Source organism: Camelus bactrianus, chromosome 19, assembly GCF_048773025.1.
Source record: "Camelus bactrianus isolate YW-2024 breed Bactrian camel chromosome 19, ASM4877302v1, whole genome shotgun sequence".
NCBI classification, from domain to species: domain Eukaryota; kingdom Metazoa; phylum Chordata; class Mammalia; order Artiodactyla; family Camelidae; genus Camelus; species Camelus bactrianus.
The window spans coordinates 20,880,247-20,900,283 of NC_133557.1; the positions used below are offsets into that span (position 1 = coordinate 20,880,247).

The 20,037-nt window shown below is 45.6% G+C and overlaps 1 protein-coding gene across 2 annotated transcripts in view; it reads right to left on the reverse strand.

Annotated features, from left to right (window-relative positions):
- Nucleotides 1–5,671, reverse strand: part of ELMO2 (engulfment and cell motility 2) — a 37,689-nt gene extending 32,018 nt beyond the window's left edge. Inside the window, exon 1 of one of the 2 annotated variants that reach the window (XM_010958643.3) lies at nucleotides 5,558–5,671. The gene's annotated coding sequence lies outside the window, so the exon portion shown is untranslated. The remainder of the gene's footprint in view (nucleotides 1–5,557) is intronic. The other variant, XM_045519321.2, reaches the window with a different exon arrangement.
- Between the last annotated feature and the right edge of the window lie 14,366 nt (nucleotides 5,672–20,037).

A 20,037-nucleotide genomic window follows, 5' to 3' on the forward strand; every position in this document is an offset into this window, starting at 1 on the left:
AAAGAAGTAATAAACCCTTCCGGATTAATCAACTCTCCATCCCCTCCTCCCACCTCTTTCAAGTATTACAGATATAAAGACAATTTGGAAAACTCTAAATGTCACCAAACAAGAAAGAGGCACACACTGATCTGACGAAGATAATTCTACTCTAAGGCATGAGAATGAAAGCCCAGGTTTTCAAAGGCAAAGCTGGGGAAACAAGAGAAAAACACCATCAAGCGTCCTCTAAGCAGCTTCTGGAAGGTGTGCGTATATAATGAGCACAGTTACAAAAGGTCCCATGGAGCTCCATCAATCCACCGCCCCAGCAGGCCCTGCTCCAGGGAGCTGGGTTCTGAGAGCCGATCAGAGAGGAAGTGAAAGATGATCCCTTTCCATTAGTAAGGAATTCGGATGGAAGGAGGCCAGAAGGTCTCCAGTTCCCCTCCTTCCCACTCATTCCTTTAAGGGTGAGATTGCCACATGCTTTTTGTTCTGTTCTTTAGCTTTTGATTTCGTGGGGGAGACTTCAGTAAGTTTGGAATGCACCGCACCAGGAAGGGACCAGAGGTCACACCCTCTTTCTAATCGAGAACAAAATCTCAACAGAGGCTTCTCCCTCTGAAATCTAGAGTGAGAAGTGACTCAACTTCCCTCCGTTCAGACCCTTGCATGAGGGTGAGACTCTGAGGTGCAGAGAGGGAGACTGATTCACAGATGCAGGTTGTGACAAGTACTGCCAGAAATGCTGAGAAGGACCATCATACCAATGGCAGCCGAGGTCTCCCTTTTTCGTTGAAATCTGTTAGACACAAGACTCACCCCAACATGTAGTCAAAAGCCACTTAGAGCCACGAGCACGGTGAGGACGGGCGTGGAAACAGGGTAACTGACTGGGCTTCTCAACACCTACCCTAAGGATTGCCTACGTCTCCTCTTCTCCTGCTCAGAAACCACAGCAGGGTTCCCCTCCTTACAGAGCAAAGCTTAGACCCCCCAGGAGAGCACCCAGCTCCTTCCAGCCTCACTGCGGCCTCCAGACCACCCTCGGAGACACTGTCACAGGAGGCCACCTTGTTCCCTCAAACATCATGCTCTTCTTCCAAGTCCTACTGTAGCCTCTGCCGTTATTCCCTCTACCTTGTCCAGATGACGAGCTTCTTCTTTTTTAACTGAAGTACAGTTGGTTTATAACGTGTTAATTTCTGGTGTACAGTAAAGTGATTCAGTTTCATATATATATATATATATATATATATATATATATATATATATATATATTCCTTTTCATATTCTTTTTCATTATAGGCCATTACAAGGTATTGACTATAAGCTGCCAAACTTCTGCTCAGGCTTTTAGGCCCAGCTCAGACAGTCACTTTTCCATGTGGCCCTCCTAATCCTCTCACCTCAGGCAAAATGAACTGTGCCCTCATCTGTGTTCCTATCTTTTATCCAAACCATTATAATCCCACTGATGAATAATTCTCCACATGCAGCCTTTTGTCTTGCTATTCAAAGTGTGATCTGCACTCCAGCACCATCGACACTGCCTGGGAGCCTACAGTCATGCAGAATCACCCACTCTGGCCCAGACCCACTGGATCAGAACCGGCCTTCCAACAGGATCCCCAGCTGGCTCACATGCACGTTCTCGTCTGAGAAGCAGACTCTAGACCAGCGGTTCTCAACTCAAGTCGTGCCTCATCACTGCCCCTGGTCACTGTCAACCCCCCCGGGGGGTTCTAATGAGTGGCCAAGCCAGGAGCCAAGGGGTCAGGGCGGTTGGCTATCAGGGCAGGGACTCATCAAGTCCACGCCTACTCCCCTGCCTGCTGTTCCCTCAAGCTGGCAGCACAGTGCCTGGCACAGAGCTGTTCTCACAGAATGCCACACCCAGAACACCCTCTAGGAGGCCCCGAAACCAGTCTGTCTTTAAAACAGAATAAAACACTCATGACAGAGGATCAGCTGTTGTCTGGAACTCTGCAAATCCCTATCTACAGTCATCAAGATAGACTGTAGAAGGGTCAGTGTTTACTGACCACTTGCCCCAGTTTTTGGAAATCAAAGAGAAACTGAAGTGGAAAATACTGATGAAGTGGAAGAAACCGGCTGCCTTCATGGGGCTGCCATGGCTGCAGCAGGAAGGCCGCGCTTGAGGAGGGAGGGAGTGTGCCGAGCTGAGGAGTAGTCCAGGGTTATGACTGAAATCCCCGGCTGTGGGCCTGAATCCTTCAACCCTTCAATGCCGACCACAACAACACAGCATTGTTCTCACAGAAAAATCAGGCCAAGCCTCTCATTTTATAAATAAGGGAAATGAGGTCCAGAGAAGCCAGCCACACCACCAGTCAGGGATAAAAGAAGGCCTAGCCCCTCCACCCCCGGTCAACCCGCCTCTGCAATGCAGGAGACCTGACCGCCCAGCTTTGCCACCAGCATGAGCCTCTCTAGATCTCAGGTCCTGATCTACACGAGGAGACTGGACTAGACGTTTGTGAGGTCTCTTCCAGCCCTGACCTTCTAGTGAGACAGAGTAACTGAACTAGGTTAGGAGCTGCTGTTCTGGAGTGGGACAGACCTAGATTTGGATCCCAGCTTTAAGAATTTCTTTATCTATACAATGGGGATTCGAATCAACCTTACTCTATAAAGTTGCTGTGAACATAAGGTGGGATAATATATGTAAATCATTAAAGCATAAAACCTGCACAGGGTAAGCCAAATTCCAACACTGTGAAGTTGAAGATGCAAAAACACTGTAACTAAGTTTCCCCAGTGTAAATAAGCCCCAGCTGCCAGGCTTTAGTTTACTGATGACAAAATGAGACCACATACTCCATGGTAATCAGGAAGGAAAACTAACATAAAATTATTATTATTTATCTCCTAGCAGAAGAATCTTGGGAGTTTCATAGTTCCAGAACAGTGGCCAATACAATGCCTGGCACATAACAGGTGCTTGACAAATCTTTTCTAGTGACTCAATTAAAACCAGTATGTTTAATGGGGTTACAAATTTAAATGTCTTAAGCAGCCCGGCAGGTAGGTAAATAAGCTAAGCAGCATCTATGTAGGAACTGTGGTCAACTACGAAGTACCCGACCTGCCTAGAGGAATTCAAACTCAGCACTTCTAAACACACTACGCAGCCTGGCCTAGACAGACACAGCAGCCTCTGCACACCATTTCCGGTTCATCACACCGCACGCTGTCCCGCACCTCATCAAATCATTGTGTGATGTGCTCTTGTCTTTCCAAGTACACAGCAAGCATCCTGAAGATGAGGGCTATGATTTATGCTCCGCGGTCACCCTAAATGGCCCAGAGCAGTGCTGGCCTCACAGTAGTGAGGACCTCGGTCAGTGAGCAATTGTTGAACTGCACAGCTGGACTGCTAACTCAAGCCCTGTAGGTCCAGCACCTTTGAGATGCCACAGTTCCTAGGACCAGGCTGAGCTGGTGCGGGCTGTGCTGAGCTATGGTGACTGGATCAAGAAGCACCTGCCTTGCAGATTTTTCCTTCAACTGCATCAAATACACTTGTTCCTGAGCCACTAAGGCAAGTGGTACTGATGCATCCAGAATCCCTGTCTGTGCATGGAACAAGACAGAATACGCAATATACTCATAGGTGCCATTGTTTTCAAGAAGTTTAACCCCCACTTCCTGCACCCCCAAGCTTCCAGAGAACCTCCTAGAGGCAGCACAGGTACAGAAAGATCAAACTCCAGATGAACAGATTGGGGTCCTGGTCCTCATCTTGCCTCCTCTGCTCACAAACTCTAGGATGACTGCTGGCTGACAACATAACTTTTAGGAGCTTCATTAATTTTATTTGGAAAATTCAGATAATAATTACCTCAAAAGGCTAAAGGCAATTAAATGCTGCAAGAATATAAAGCTTCCAGCACTGCACACCCCAGATGAGTGGCTATTGAGCATTTGAAATGTGGTTACCACGAGTTGAGATGGGCTCTAAGTGTAAAACATACAAATTTCAAAGACTTAGTACACACACAAGGATGTGAACTCTCTCATTAATAATGTTTTTATACTGATTATATGCCAAAATAATATTCTTTTGGAATCTACTAAGTAGATTCCAAAAAGTAATCTCACCCGTTCCTTTTTATTTTTTTAATGTGGCTACTAAAATTTTTTTAATTACATATAGTGCATTCTATTTCTGTTGGACAGCATTGCTCTAGCACAGAGCCTGGCACATTTTTTTGTGTAGGACATCAGGGACACGACTCACACACTGTTCCTCCTGCCAAAGCCAAGTCATCCATTCATTTATTTAATACATTTTTTTTAACAGTGCCTGGGCCTGTGCAAGATGCTGGAAAAACAAGGAGCAAAACCAGACACTGTCTTTTTCTTTGTGGAACATACTAATCTGGTGGGATAGACAGACATGAATACTTTCATAAATAAATGTAAAACTGCAGCTGTTCAAGCACTGTAAAGGAGAAGTACACAGTGTGATGACAGTGGGGAATTCACTTGGTGGGGCAGGTGGGGACCAGGGATGCCTTCGGAGGAAGTGATACTTGAGTGAAGATTTGAAAGATAAAGAAGAGTTTACTGGAATAAGCCAAGCAGGGAAGATAAGCCAGGGGAGTAGGAACGTTAAGGGTGAAGACCCTGAGGAGGGCCAGAGCTTGGTATGAGGAGGAACAGGAAAAGGCCAATGTGACTAGCGTATTGAGCAAGAAGGGTAAGTACACTGAGATTAGGGAGGAGAGGTAGGCGGGTTCACATCTCCAGGGCTTGGGTGAGGATCTAGCGCTGGCCCTGGTAGAGGTGCAAGCCGGCCAGTTACAAACCGCAGAGTATCCGGATCTGATCTGCATTTTGAAAAAATTCCTCTGGCCAAGGTGTGAGGCCCACTGGGGAGTGGCCCGAGTGCCTGTGGGCAGATAGGTTAAGACACTGCCTCAATCCAGGTAAGAAGCGAGAGAGGCCTGAACTGGGGCGAGGGAAGCAGCAGAGGTGCAAGTACATGGACTAGGGGCTACTGAGCCGGCCGGATCGACGGGGCGGGGTGATGAGCAGTGGCCGTATGTGTAGGAGGAGGGGTGGCGATGTCAAGAGAGACTCCTGGGCTTCTGACGGGTGCCACCCAGCCCCAAACACTCTCCGGGCTCCTATCGAGCCCTCTCCCATCCGGTCCCTCTCCCTCCCCTCCCCCCACCGTCTCGATGCGCCCCCAGGTTCCATCCTCCCACCCTCCTCCTCCCCCATCGCCCCCACCCCGACCCCTGGCCGGCCCAGCGCCCGCTCCTCCAGGCCTGGGCCGCCCTCGTCACCACCCGTCGACCCTTGCCGGTCGGAGACGGTGCCCTCCCCCCCAACCCCGTCCTCCTGGCACGAAGAACCCAGCTGGGCCGCGACCCCTTGGGAGCCTACAGAACCGGCACGGAGCAGCCCAGGCCCATTCTCTCCAGCTCCTCAGCCCCCTGACAGAAGCAGCCCGCAGCCCTCCGCCCACTTCCAGGCCTGGCCTCCCCTCCCTGCGTCCCTCCGGCCAGGCCCTTCTCCGCGGCCCGGCGCGCCCCTCACTCACCAGGACGCCGACCTAGGCCCAGCTCCCGCGCCCGGCTCTCACCGCCGCCGCTCCTCCAGCCTCCGCCCACCCCGCCTCCCAGGGACCCCGCCCCGCGCAGGTTGACCCGGGCTCCTATTGTTCCGTTTCTCTGTCACGCTGAACTCTCTTTCTTCAGTTGGGTTGCTTACCTGTCACTCAAGAGAAGGCGGGCCCAGCTGCTGGGGGAAACTCCGGCGGTCCCCGCCCGGCTAGCCGAGGCCTCTTAAAGACACAGGCTGCCTTACCCGCCGCGGGCTATGGGCTTTGGAAGAATGGGATTTGTCAGCAAATGTAAGAAGCAGCATTCCCTCGCCCTCCACCCCTAGACTTTTCTTTTGGCACAGCCCGGGTGTAAAGGAAAATGCTTTGGTTCCTTGTGATAAATCAGAGGTTTTGAGCGCTCAGATGTCCTTTGGTAGCACTCAGCCCCGTGCCCAGCAGGCATGTTACGCACTCAACTGTGGGATAACTGTGGTTTGGGGAACTGAGTGGGAGGTGACAGTCGTGTCAGAGGCTGTGAGCAGCCGCGGCTGTTCACCACCGAGATAGAGCTAATTATACCGGCACTCAGCGCTGACCGTGGGCGCGGTGCAGAGGCAGAGGGGTACAGCTCAGCTGTACTGTTGGTAGGGACCCGTGGGAGGTGGTATTCGTCACTGCACCTGCAGATCCGGAATAAGGCAGGGCACGGTGCCAGGGCCTCACTCGTGTTATCGCCCTTTACGCGCACAGCAACTCTGATGCAGGGATCATGCCAGAGCAAGACGCGAGCCTGAGCCTGTTTGCTTCTAAAGTTTATGCTTTCACCTTTTTGCCTCACAGATCCTTATAAACTCCCTGAAGGGTGGATATTTCGTTGTCTCTTCTACAGATCCTCAACGGAGAGACTAAATAATGAAACTGATAACTCAGCAAGGAGACTAAATAACAACCACCAATTATGTGGCACGCCACAGTCTGCAAAGCATCTGAAAAGCAGTTTTACATATGTTGTTTCATTTGATCCTCAAAACATCTTGAAATTGAAGATGATTTTTACTAGTCCTATTTTACCAGTGAATACAGGGATGCTCAGAGAGATCGAGGCTTAGTAATAGCTAACATCGCTACAGCCCTTGCAGAAGTCATCAGCCAACTTTCCACTAATGTCCAGATAGGAAATGCTTTTTGGCCATCGGGTCTCTGTCAGAACTATTCAACCGGGCTGTTGTAGTGTGAAAGCAGCCATAGACAATATGGAAACTAATGAGCGTGGCTGTGTTCCAGAGCAACTTTATTTACAAAAATAGGCCATGGCCTGTGGCTGTAGCTTGCCCACGCTGGATATCAAAGCTTTATACAGACCATTGTTCTGTGGGATCCTCACAGCAACCTTGTTATTATTCATACCGTTCCCTTTAAACTATTAATGTATTATTATTGTTGATGATGTTATCATCCTCATCATTTTACAAAGGGGGAATCAAAGGCTTGGCAAGGTTAAGGATTCAACTGCAGTCAACTCAGGAACTAGAACTCAGATCCAGCTTTACTCACTCCCAACGCCGTCTCCCCGTCTACCACCCTGGGTTGTGAGAAGGCAGGAGAGTCCACCTTGGTCAAAGAGGTCTTTTTCCCACCCCATTGCAAGACGACAGGCCAAGTTCACTTACCTTTCCCAGGCTCCAGGGGTCATTCCTGTCATTCTCCTCTCAGGGAACATTCTCCCATTCCTTCCTGTCTTCCCCATTTACTGTGGCCCACGAATACCTCTCCTGCCTGGAGCCCCCAACGTGCTTACACCCAGCAGTCTTGTGTGACTGAGACTAGCATCTGCTGGGAAATGGACTCCCCGTGGGCAATGACTTCAGTGGAGTCTGCTAGGTGTCCGCCAAAACCCCTTTTCCTGGTCTCCCAAGGTCACACAGCTGCCCAGCTAAGCTTCATTCACTCCCCAGCCTTACTCACGGTTAAGAATGGCTGGGTAATTAAGTTCTTGCCAGTGGAAGTGATGTGTGAAACTTCAGGCAAGGCCTTGAGTCAGTGGGCCTGCCTCTTCCCTGCTCTTCCTTCCTCTCACTGGCTGGGTCTTGCCATGACCTTGGCATGATGATGATGATGTGCTGGGAGATGATAGAAACACCACTAGGAAGTGCCAGGGTCCCTCAGTGATCACATGGAGCAGAAAGCTACCTACTGACCTGGAATTCTTCTAGGTCACTTCATATGCTTATGTGAAAGAGAAGTAATCTTTGTTCTTTAAGCCACTGACTTTTCTTGGGGGTGGGGGGTGGTAATCTGTTTGTCAGAGTCAGCCCTGCATTGACACAACCCTGAGAGTGAAAGCTTCCTTACATTTTGGGCCCTGGGTACCCCACTTGCCTCACCATAGTCCTGGTCCGGCTCAGTACCCATGTATCCCAGGAATGAATCATTCACATTAGCTTTACAATACTTTATCTCCCCTCAGCCCTGGCCCCGATTTGTTAGTGCAAGTCCTTTCATTGCAAGTCTCAGGAACCAACTCTGGCTAACTGTAGCAAAAAGGAGCTTACCGGCAGGCTAGTGGCTAATTCACAGAGGTGACAGGAAACTGGAGGATTAGGCTCAGAAAAGGACAGAGCCTGAAGATGCTTTGGGTGTTTAGGTAGCCAAAATGAATTAATCCCATCCTTTTCTTCCCTTATTTTGATCAGATCTTTCTTGATCCGAATCAAGATCCCTGGAGCAAGAGTCCAGTTGGCTGAGCTCAGGGAACATGCCCTCCCCTTTGCTCAGGAAGGCAGGCACCTTGATTGACAGCTCCATCAAGACTGCACATAAGGCAAGATTCCAGAGACCTCCACCCCTACTCCCAACTGCTACCCTTGGGCAACTGGAGCCAGGTGCCCTGTTTTCAGGCTGGGATCAAGTAGAAGTACCTGAAGCTGAACGTCATCATTATAAGAATCCAGCTCAGTGTCTGGCACGTGGTAGAGAACAATAGTGACAATCCCTAGGCCTTGTAATTATACAGAGCTCTTTGCTACGGTTGGGCTGCACCCCGCAGCCCTGCAAGCTTTGTAGCTGTCCAGACTTGAGACCGAAGAAAAAGACATCAACAGAGAGACAGCAACAGAGACATCAGTGGTTTATTGGATGGGGAGGTGGCTCTTACGCAGAGGGTTCTGGACCGATACCATGTGTGGCAGACGACGGACAAGACAAAGCAGCATTCCTCACTACCTGGGGGAGAAGGAAACTATTTATAGGGGAAATTGACATAAGGTGAGTTCATCAGTTACCAGGACTAATTAAGCCCTATAATTAAGAGAATTGGATAATCATGTGAATGACACACAGCCTGGTCAAGCAGGGGATGTACAGAGAGCAAGAGAACAGCCATCCTGAATGGCCTGACCATCTAGTTACTAACCAGCTGTGCATTCTTGTGTACGTTACTAGATCTCGCTGGGCCTTGGTCTCCTCATCTGTAGAACGGGGATAATAACAGTATTGACCTTGATGGAGTGCAATGAGAATTAAATGAGATACAGTAAATGTCCAACACTTAGCATGGTGCAGTGCCTGGCACATAGTAAGTGCTCAACAAATTGTACGTAGTTTTAAAAATTATAGGAGGCCTTCTACAAGTATTTATTGCATTTTTTTAAGTTCCTCTAAAATGACATCTGAAACTGGAGCATATCGGAATACTTCTCCCAGTTCTCTAATCCTTTGACCTGCCACATTTGTGTAGTCTGTCGTCCCCTTTGTGCCTCTTTCCTCCTTACCCAGCCTACCACCTTACCCTGGGTTTCACTATAGTCCCTCCCTCATGTTCATTTTCAATTCCAGTGCTCCCTTCTCTCCCCATCTACTCACATGGAGAATCCCAACTCTGTTCAAACTTAACTCATCACCCAGTCCACACTTGTGCCCAGCAATTGACTGGGGCCAGAGGAAAACACAGACCCTCTCTGGCTCAAGTGGGTCCTCCCACCACAGGGCAATCCTTCGGCACCAAGTTCCCTGGCCAGTTCACTCTTGCTCACCCAGAGTCTATCTCGAATCTCCTCTCTTATACCTTCAACTCCTTATTCTTAGTTGATGAACTTCATCTCTGACAAAAAAAAAAATGAGAGAGAGGGGGAGAGAGAGGGAAAGGAAGGAAGGAAGGAAGGAAGGAAGGAAGGAAGGAAGGAAGGAAGGAAGGAAGGGACAAGAAGAAAACAATTTCATCTTCTCATTGCAGATCCACCAATCTACCTGAATCAGTGCCTCCCCTCCTGTTATAAACACATCTCTAATCCTCCGTCAGGGCAATCCTGCAGGCGCAGGTGTATTTCGTCTCCTCTCACCTACTCAGAAATTTTGCTTCTGCAATTCTCCCCGCTCCCCTGCAAATCTACGCTTTGGTTATTCTCATCAGCATCCACCTATGCTGTAATATGGTCCATCTGCTGAGGGGCTTAAAAGACAAAATCTTCCCCACTGTCTACAAGACCTTAGATGATCTGTCACTTGACGACTTCCCACTCTCCCCCTAGCTTACTCTACTTGAGTCTTACAGGTCTAATTTCCCATTCGTTGAACACCGTTTCTTCCTACCTCTGTGCCCTTGCATTTGCTGTTCCCTCTCCTGGAATTCTCTTCCCCTGATCAACACGTGGCTTACTTCTTCATTTTATTCAGTCATAATACTCCTTGGGCAAGTCTTCCCTGACCACCTACCTTCTCTAATCCAGCCCCTCCAATCCCACTCTATTCTTTAACCAGCTTTAATCACCTTCACAGCACTTGACCTCATATTCCTGTTCTGTTTTCTGACTTTCACATTACTTGACTGAGGTTTAGAGATTCAAAGAAACTTGACGCACAGCCTGTTTGGTACCCAGGTCAGTCTGACTTAAAGTACATGACCTTCTCTTTATACTACCCACTGAAAACAATAAACCTGGGCATTTCACTTTTTTTTTTCAAACATTTGTTAAGCCTGGATACATGTGAGACTTTGTCTCAAGATCTTTACATGATTTATCTCACTTGATCTGCATTTTCCAATGAAGTACATACTCTCATTACCTTACTATGCAAATGAGGAAACTGAGGCACAGAGAGGTTTAGACATTTGCCTGGGGTTATTTGGTGGAGTGGTGAAGCCGGTATTCAAATCCAGTTGGGTCTAATTTCAAGGCCTGGGTCTTTTCTGCAACACTGTGCTTTCTCCCTTAAGACAATTCTCTGCCTCAGACGGAAAGAGAAGAAAAATGACTAAAACAGGCGAATAAAGCATCATTAAGAAAATTCATGGTGACTTGGTTCATTAAGTGGGAAGCAAAGGGCAGGAGGCAGACAGCCAGTCTAGCTTTGGCTCTCGCAGGTTGGGGGTTCACATAACTCATGATAACTCAATTTGCGAAGATCTTTCTTCCAGGAACTGGGGCTTATCTTGTATCTGTGTGAGTGGAAGCGGAGCAGGGGGTGGGACGCCGAGACCTTGGTGAGCAGTCATTGTCAGCCCCAGCAGGGACGTACTCCAGACGCTTGCGTGAGACTGGCGCCCTCTGCTGGCAGAGGAAATCATCCTTCAACATCTATAGCTCCGTTGGAGGGCGCGCAGGAGGGCATCAGGGGAACGAATTCTATGAGAATTGCAAAATGTCTAGCACACCCAGTAAATAAAAATAATGGCTACCACTTACCATTATAACATTAGGGTAGGGACAGGCGCTGTTTTAAGGATTTTACATTAAATTTATTTACTCCTAGGGACTTTTACATACTGCATCTAATTGAACCTTCACCCCAACCCTCTGAAGTCAGAATTAGTATTATTATTACTCCCATTTTTCACAAGAGGAAACTGAAGCACAGAAATGTTAAGTCATTTGCTATATGGTTATTAAGTGGCAGATCTGGGACTTGAACAAGTGGGCTCTAACCTTGGCATCCATGCTCTGGAACCCACTAAATGGCCATTTCTTAATGTCCGGAGCGCCCCCTGGCTAGTCTCCTTTAATAGCTTCGCTAAGAGCCGACGCACAGTAATGGTCCAGTAATTTCTTAGACAATGTAAGCATGCTAGGGTTTGGTGGTGAGGCTGCTGCTTTCTGTACTCAAGCGGGAGGGAGTGGGGTGGGGCGGGGGGAGGTTGTAGATTCCTCTGGGCGACTGATCTTACAGCCCACTGCTTCCGTCTGAAACGGAGATAAGCCCCCAGCCAGCGCTAAGCTTGGCCCCCTGGATCTGCTTCTCCAGCAGGAAGATTTTAGTTACAACAGAAGTAGAGAATCCTAAATAATAATGTAAAATATTTAGCAACCAGTGAGGCATGAACACTGACAGATCCGAACAGACAGCTCCTGGAGAAGATTCCTAGAGGATTTCTCTGCCCCTTCCCCCACCCCATATGGCCATATGCTTTAACCCTTTAGTTACTAGAATGTAGGAAGGGGAAGGGGTTAGCGGTGGAGGGAGAGGTCAGGGCTGCTGGGGAAGAGGGGAGAACACTCAGGGGCTTGAGGCATCTACTATTTACCAAAGAATGTAGGGGCATTTCACTACATTAACGATTGGTATGGCTATGCAGGCTGAATATTGCCATCTTTACTGTGGGTCCTTAGGCAATTTGCTCGACCTCTCTGATGGTCTCCTCATCTGTAGAATAGGAATAATAATGGAAACTGATTCATGGGGCTAGTGAGGGAGTTATATCAGGTAAAACCAAGTAAAGGACCTGCTTCTAGCTCAGAGTAGGCATTCAGTCAATGAAGGTTGTTATTAATGGACAAACAGGTGTGTGTGTGTGTGTGTGTGGCTGTTGGGGTGGGGAGAGTGAGGTACCCTTGCTGACCTAGGGCTCCTTTGTCTCACCATCCCTTGACTTCATTCCTCTAATTATAAGCCGGGCCCTAGAGATCAGAGCCTGGGTTGTTGGGGGTTCCTGTATCAGTAGATGCTTCCTTTGCTCCCTTTGCTTCCTTTGTGGCGAGCAAAACAAATGTGGTCCCTGCCCTCAGAGCATTCACAGCCCCACAGGGGAGATAGACAGCAACAGACAAGCAACTAACTAATTACTGAACGAACTAAATAAAGTGTGCTATTATAAATTGGGATAAATGTTATGGGAGAATGATGAGGCTCATTTCCCCACATTTCAGCAACTAAAGCAAGAGGACTGCACAGTCATGGAGGTCCTCTCTGAGGAGGTGATGATTATATTGAGACTTGATGGACTAATAGGAGTTTTCCAGGTGAAGGGTGAAGGGGAGAGTATTCCAGGCAGGAGGGACAACAATGTGGGAAGACCAGGAGATAGGAGAGATCCTGACTTGAACTGGGTCATGAGATCATAAAACAAAGGGAAGAGAAGGGCAGGAGAAGCCAGCTAATGCAGACAGACCTTGTCAGTGCTACTGTGAAGAGTTTCAGTTTTGTTCTATGGGCAGCAGAAATCCACGAGAGGGTTGTAAGCAGGGGAATGATACATTCTGATGTCAGTTTTGCAAAAAGACCTCTTGGGTGCTATGTTCAGATTGTGTTGAGAATGGCTGGTAGGATTCAAAATGGAAACTGGAGGACCAAATGGGGTGCGAACAATAAAAAGCTTGCACACTCCTAGGAAAAGACTGATTTTTCTACAGCCCTAGTAATAAATAACCACGAGAACTGCTCTTAAACCTGTCCAACAGGGCAACTCACCTCACTCATCCTGTGTCTGAAACTAGCCAATCAGTGACAGTCTGTGCTTTGAAAACCAGCCAACCTGCAGCGGATTCACAGCAATGAACAAGCCTTTAAGGCTGCTATCAACCCACTCCTGCTTTTGGAACCAACCAGATCCCCAAACACACGTTTCCCAAAACCTATGTAAGATTAACCATTTGCTTTGCTCATGAGACTATGCAGACCAGCCAGGCGCTTCTGTACATAAGGAAGCAATAGATCCAGCTGGTGGCGATACTGAGCTGTGGTCTCGGCGTCCAACAGAGCTCTTTACAGCCCACCAGGCTATGCAAGACGACGGCTTGGTCTTCTGTCACTGCTGAGGCTGTCCTGCTGAGGTTTGCGCTGCTGGCCCTTGCTGGTCCAGGCTTCAATGGCTGACCAACCCTCTTTTGAAGTTCATCCTCTTCCTTTGGAGATTCGACGTCCTCATTTAAGTGTACAGTCACATCTTGGCGTGGGGGCTGGTCCACCCCTTCCAGGGGACATGTGGGTCAGGGTCTAGTCAGGAGTTAGAAACCACATCGGTTATTTGAAAGAGAGAAATCGATACAAAGAATTATTAACAAGGGATAAAGTTGTTAAGTAAGTACCTTAAAAAAGGATTAAAAGAACTCTTAAGTTCTCGCAGAGGTCGTGACTGTAGGAAGCATCTACCATCTCTAAGGCTCAAGAACAAAGGAAAGACATTGGCATTATTAAAACTTAGAGGTGGTTTCTGAAGCCTCTGAGGAGGGGTCCCTGGCCAGCTTGTGCTAGTGTTCTGAGCTCAGAGGGTGGGATGCAGACCTTTGAGGAGCAGGTGCTGGTGTCTGCAGGGGCATAAGAAGACTTCTGCAAGTGTTGAAAAAATTGCATACTGGATTCATCGGGGGTGATGGGAAGAAACCACTGCCAAAGTGCATGTGTGATGCTGGGTGATGCTTGTAGGAATTCCACAGGAGAGAAACGGGAAGGAGCAAGTCCTTTTTCTCTTCCAGGCTTGCAGCTTCCGGCCTTAGCAGAGACTAGAAAGGACAGCTGGCAAAGCCGTAGTGCGGTTCTCGGAATCCCAGCGCCAGCATCACAAAGCACAATGTGGAAAGGTGGGTCTGGAGCTGAGAGACAATAGCTTAATGACCGCATGGGTGACATTCTCTGTTTCCATCCCATGTTTGCTTTGTCTTATCATTTATCAGAGGGCAGTCTTGCTTCTAAGATTTGGGGAAGTCACCTCATTGTTACCTGTGTACTTCTCTCAGGTGGCTCCCTCCCTGGTGCTGGGGACAGGGGCACACACAATCAGCTGATTCCCAGCACAGTGTGATGCCTTCAGTGAATGAAGGGACCCAGGAAGTGCTAGAATGAGATGAGAGTTCAGCCCAAACGATTCTAATCCCTGGACGTGGCCACGGTGCATTGGCATTGGCATTGGCATCGAAGGCTGAGTGATGAGTGGCATTCCAACAGAACTGACAAAAGCCCCACTTTCCAGAAGAAATGGAGGTTCAGAGAATCCGTGTTTTGAGTCAGAAAGAACTCCATCTGTCTGACTGCCAAGCCCAGGCTCCTAAACCACTGCCTTGTGACTAGAGCTTGTAATTACTTCAGGTTTATCATTCTATAAAACGGGGATAATCATGTCTGCCTATTGGGGTGGTGGGGAAGGTTAACCAGCTTCATCTATTAAATAAAAACATAGAGCCATTTTGAGAGACAGATGCTGGACACATTTCCACTCCTACTCACTAGCCTGGCAATTTGTAGTTCAAGTTCGTGCCTCAGCGAAGTTATAAAGCGTCCGTGTCGTGGATCTGGGGGTGGGAGAGGTGGCGGTGTTCTTACGTGGTTGAAACTGAGAATGTAAAATCCTTGAATGTCATTGTCTCAGCAAATACTAATAATAGGGATCATAATAATCATTGTGATGTGCTCCCATTTAATGAGTGCCTACTATGTCTGTGCCAGGTACTTTGCATTTATTATTTTGCCCTGTCTATTCATCAAGGAGGTATTTAGCTCACTGCAAGCCAGGCATCATGCTATATTAACTCTAATCATCACAATGAAACTGAGTGGTACGTATTATTACTCCTGTTTAACAGATGATGAAACTGAGTTAAGAGAGCAAATAAAATCAGACCATAGGATAAGTATCATTAATATCTCAAATACATGTAAGAGCCTATTACATCAACGTTTTTAAAAAGCATCCCCAAAGTTTTGTAAATGAAAAAGTTTGACTCCTTTTCTCCCTTTTTCAGTTTTGTTAGGTAGAATTATTACAGGTCGACTGCACATACACACTATATTGCATGTAAATACATATATACAGTATACTGCACTTTTTTTAGTTTACATGTATGTACTGATTATGGTTTCTAAGAACAGATTAGAGTTTTAGCTTTTTAAACTTACATAGTTATCAAAGGAATAAAGACAACTGCAAAGAATCAACAGAATGCAGTAACCCAATCATAAAGGACAGTCAAATGACTCTTTTAAAAATAATAATTCTTTTTAAAATAAAAACCTCAATGGATGAGTGGAATAGCAAAATGGATTGAAGAGTTAGTGAACCAGAAGCTTAAGCTAAGGAACTCTTCAGAATGCAGTGCAAATGAAGAAATAGATGGGAAGTGTGAGGACAGATGCACAAGCTCACTGTCTGCTTAACACGAGTTACAGGACAGAGAAGAAAACAGAGGAAGGAGAGAACCCCTGAAGCAGGGTGATAATTCAAGACATTTTCTGACAATTTAAATGCATGAGCTCTAATATTGAGAGGACCTAGTTACAGGTCCTCTGTAATTACAGGAAGATTGTCAAAAGACCTACATCTAAGTATATCATGATGAAATTTCAGGACACTGAAGATAAAAAGGAAGTGAAAAAATTATCTAGGGTGGAATGAGAACAGGATGAACATCAGCCCTCTCATTGGCAATTTGTGAGCAAGAAAACAGCGGCATGATATCCTCAAAGTCCTCTGGTGAAATACTTGTGAATTTAGGAGTCTGTACCCAACCAAGGTATCAAGCAAACATGAGGGCATCGTAAAGACATTTTAAGACACAAAGGGAATAAAAAAAGTTTACAACTCACTGTCCATGCGGAACAGCATTTCTCAACAGGGTCCTGTTAGCATCGTAAGATGAAGCCACACACTGCAGGTTGCTTAGTGTCCTTCACTGCCACCCGCTCACTGCCAATAGCATTCCTCCTCAGTCACTGTGACAATATAAAACACCCCGACTTTGGAAGGGGTGCGGTATAGCCTCTGGTTGGAGAACCCATCAGTGTAGAAGATATACTCCAACAAAGACAAAATGAATCCGAGAAGAAAACATGTGATATAAGAAGCATGGCTAAGCAAGGAAACCAGGAAAGTTTAAGTCTAAAAAATATCTTATAATAATTAACTAAAATCTGAGATGATAACATGGGATGGAGAGGTATGAAGTCTGAAAAGGAGGTAAAGGAGAGAAGTAAAAGCATGCTAAGATTCTCATTTTATTTAGTAGAAAGACATAGATATTAATTAACTCTAGATGTTAATTAAGAATATGCTTAACCATGTGTGTCAAAGATATAAAGATAAGAGAAACAGAATATGTATTTCCCAAGTATTGAGAAGAAAAATTAATTGAGAACAAATAAAGTGCTATCAACTAACCAAAAAGCAGGGATGAAACAGAATCATGAAAACAGCATGTGCAATAGAAAACCCACAGTAAATTGGTCAAAAATGTGCAAATATGTCAATAACCATAATAAACGTAAATATATTAAATTCACTGTTAAAAGCCAAAGATTCTTGAACTGCATTTAAAAAGTCAAACTGTATGATATTTCATAAGAGACAACAAAACAAGGTAATACAGACAGATTGAAAAATACTGAGATAGAAAAATGTATACCAGGCAAATGCCAGCAAAGGGGCAGCCAGTGGTACATCAATCTTGGCATTAGGCAAAATGGATTTCAGGGCAAAAATAATCAGTATGACTTGCAAAGACAAAAATAGATATTGATGAAATATTCAATCGACCAATAAGTTTAGCCTTTGTGCTTGTATGTGCCTAGTAACATAGAATTGAGATACATAATATTAAAACTGATAGAATTACAAGGGAAAAAAACCCAACAAATCCACAGCTTTGTGAGAAACTTTAATTTACCTGCTATAAATCTACAGAATGAGTAGTCAAAAAATCAAACAAGGAAGATAGAGGACTTGAATACCAGGATTAACAAGATTTAGAGAACGCATTTATCTGGAGATACATATTTTCCCTTTCCAAACACATGCGATAGCTTTTATAAAAATTGTCCATGTTTGAAATCATTGTTTTTTCTTTAACCCTCCTTCTCACTTTTCTCGTATTCTTATATTTTTCCTTCATCCTTTCCTGTTTTTCTCTCTATTGGTTCCACCTGCTTTTCCTTCTGTCAGGTAACCTTGCTTGCAGAATGATTATATCCTTCTATATCTTTCTTCATGTGCATGAAATCAGATGCAAATGTATATACCAATATAGATTTCTCTCCTACCTCTTACAAAAATAGAACCATAGTTTGTAGTGTTTCTCTGCATCTTGCAGAGATGGAAGATGGAAGTCCCCTCATGTCAGTAGACAGAGGTTTAAGCAATTCTTTTTTAATGGCTGTGCAACATGTCATGATATAAATGTGCCGCAGCATATGCAACTATTCCTCTACCTGTGAGTACACACTTCTTTTTTAGGGTTTCATTGCAGTCATGTTCATTGTTGACGGGAACATCCACAGTCACGTATATTCTGGTGCTTTTGTTTCAATGGGATGGATTCCCAGGCATGGGATTGCTGGGTCAAAGAAAATGTGGAGTTGTTTCGTTTTGATATATGTTGCCAGATGGCTCTGCAACAAGGTCAGCGCTGCTGGGATGTGGTGAAGAGTCCCTTCCCAGCCTGTAGAAGGTGTTATCACACTCTCAGTTTGCTAATCTGATGTGAGCCAAGTGATATCTCATTGCTATTTCATTTGCATTTCCCTGACTCCTAGGGAAGCAGAACATCTTTTTAGGTTTATTCACCATTTGGATTTGTTCTATGAATAGTCTAGGGATAGCGTCTGGCCGTTTGTATTCTGATACTAATTTGCAAACACTCTTTGTATGTATGTATGTATGTATGTATGTATGTATGTATGTATGTATGTGTGTACCTATCTAGCTAGCTAGCGATTAACCCTTTATCTGCCACCTGCATTGCAGATGGATAGCAAGATCTGATTGAGTGCTAAATAGGTACCGTGTTACAGGTTTTCGTCTAAGATTTTAACGGTTTTTATTTTTTAGACTTAAGTCTTTAATTCACCTGGAATTTATTTTTGTTTAAATTATATGAAATAGTGTTCTGATTTTATTTCTTCTGTCTCTACACTAACCATTATAGGATCCACTGTCCACGTAGGCAGTTGTGTATTTGAAATGGGACTGGTCTGAATTGAAATGGGCTGCAAGTTTAAAATATACACCAGATTTCCAAGACTTAATGACGAAAAGAATGTAAAATGTCTCATTAATAACTTTTATATTGATTACATGTTGAGGTCATAATATTTTGGATATATTGTATTACCTAAAATATTAAAATTTATTTCATATATTTCTTTTTTTACTCTTTTTAACATGGCTCAGAGAAAAATGTTAATTACATACACAGCTTACATTATATTCCTATTTCATAGCACTATTCCAGATTATTGGTCGTGCCAGAACTATTTTTTAAACGTTTTTGTTCTTTTTCACTTATCTTTTATCAGCCTCACGAGAGGTATATCTATTTTATAGCTGATCGTAGACATCTGTCTGATTCATCACTTCCCATCATGTCTTGACTAGCCCTTTTACATTTGGAGAAATTATTCATCAGAACTCAAATTCCCAGCCTCCCTTAACATTAGGATGTGTGTATTTGACCTTCGTGGGATGAATGGGGAATCAAGTTCTACATGGAGTTTCCACTTCCCTGGGTCCAGGTCGCACAGGCAGTGAGTTTTGATGGTGGCAGCCTCAACAGTGGTTTCAAGGTCAAGGTCATGGCATTGGGGGGTGGTGACAGCAGCGGCAGCATCTTCATCTGTCAGCATTGGGTGTGGTTCCAGGCACTGCTTACCCTTGAGCCTGGCTTTTCAACCCTCACAACGATACTGTGAGCTGCTCAGTATCTCTTCAGAAAACTTGCTGGCTGTGTAATCATCAGAATCAACTTCTATTGCAACGTAGAACTCAATATAGAATCCCGACTGGCTGACTGGGGTGTTTTTCCTCAAAGAAAAGGATTAGGGATTTAGTTTTTCTTACTGTTTTTAAAAAATACCTTCTATCTTAATGAGTTCTCTCTTCTTACCTTTTTTTCCCCTAGCTTATTTTCTTGTTCTTTTTCTATTTCTCAAGGAGACCATTGTCCTAGACTGGCTTCTCCAGAAAACAGAGCCTGTGTCAAAAGTCTACATGCTAACGCTTCACTGGGTTTCTGAAGCAACAGGAAAAGTGAGACAGGGAGGAGGGAGGAGAGCAAAGGTAACTCCGTGCATTACTGAGAGGCTCACAGTTTTTGTAACCAGTGCAGCTAATTGCTCCAGCTCACAGTACATCTTCAGAGACGTTGTAGGAACTACTCTGTCTTGGAGCATCCCTCAGGAGGAGAAGGTGACAAGAATTTATCCATTGGGTCCTTCCTGTCCCCCATCTCCTGTGGTTCAAAGTCTGTCCCACAAGGCATTAACCTGACACATCCAGGTAGTAT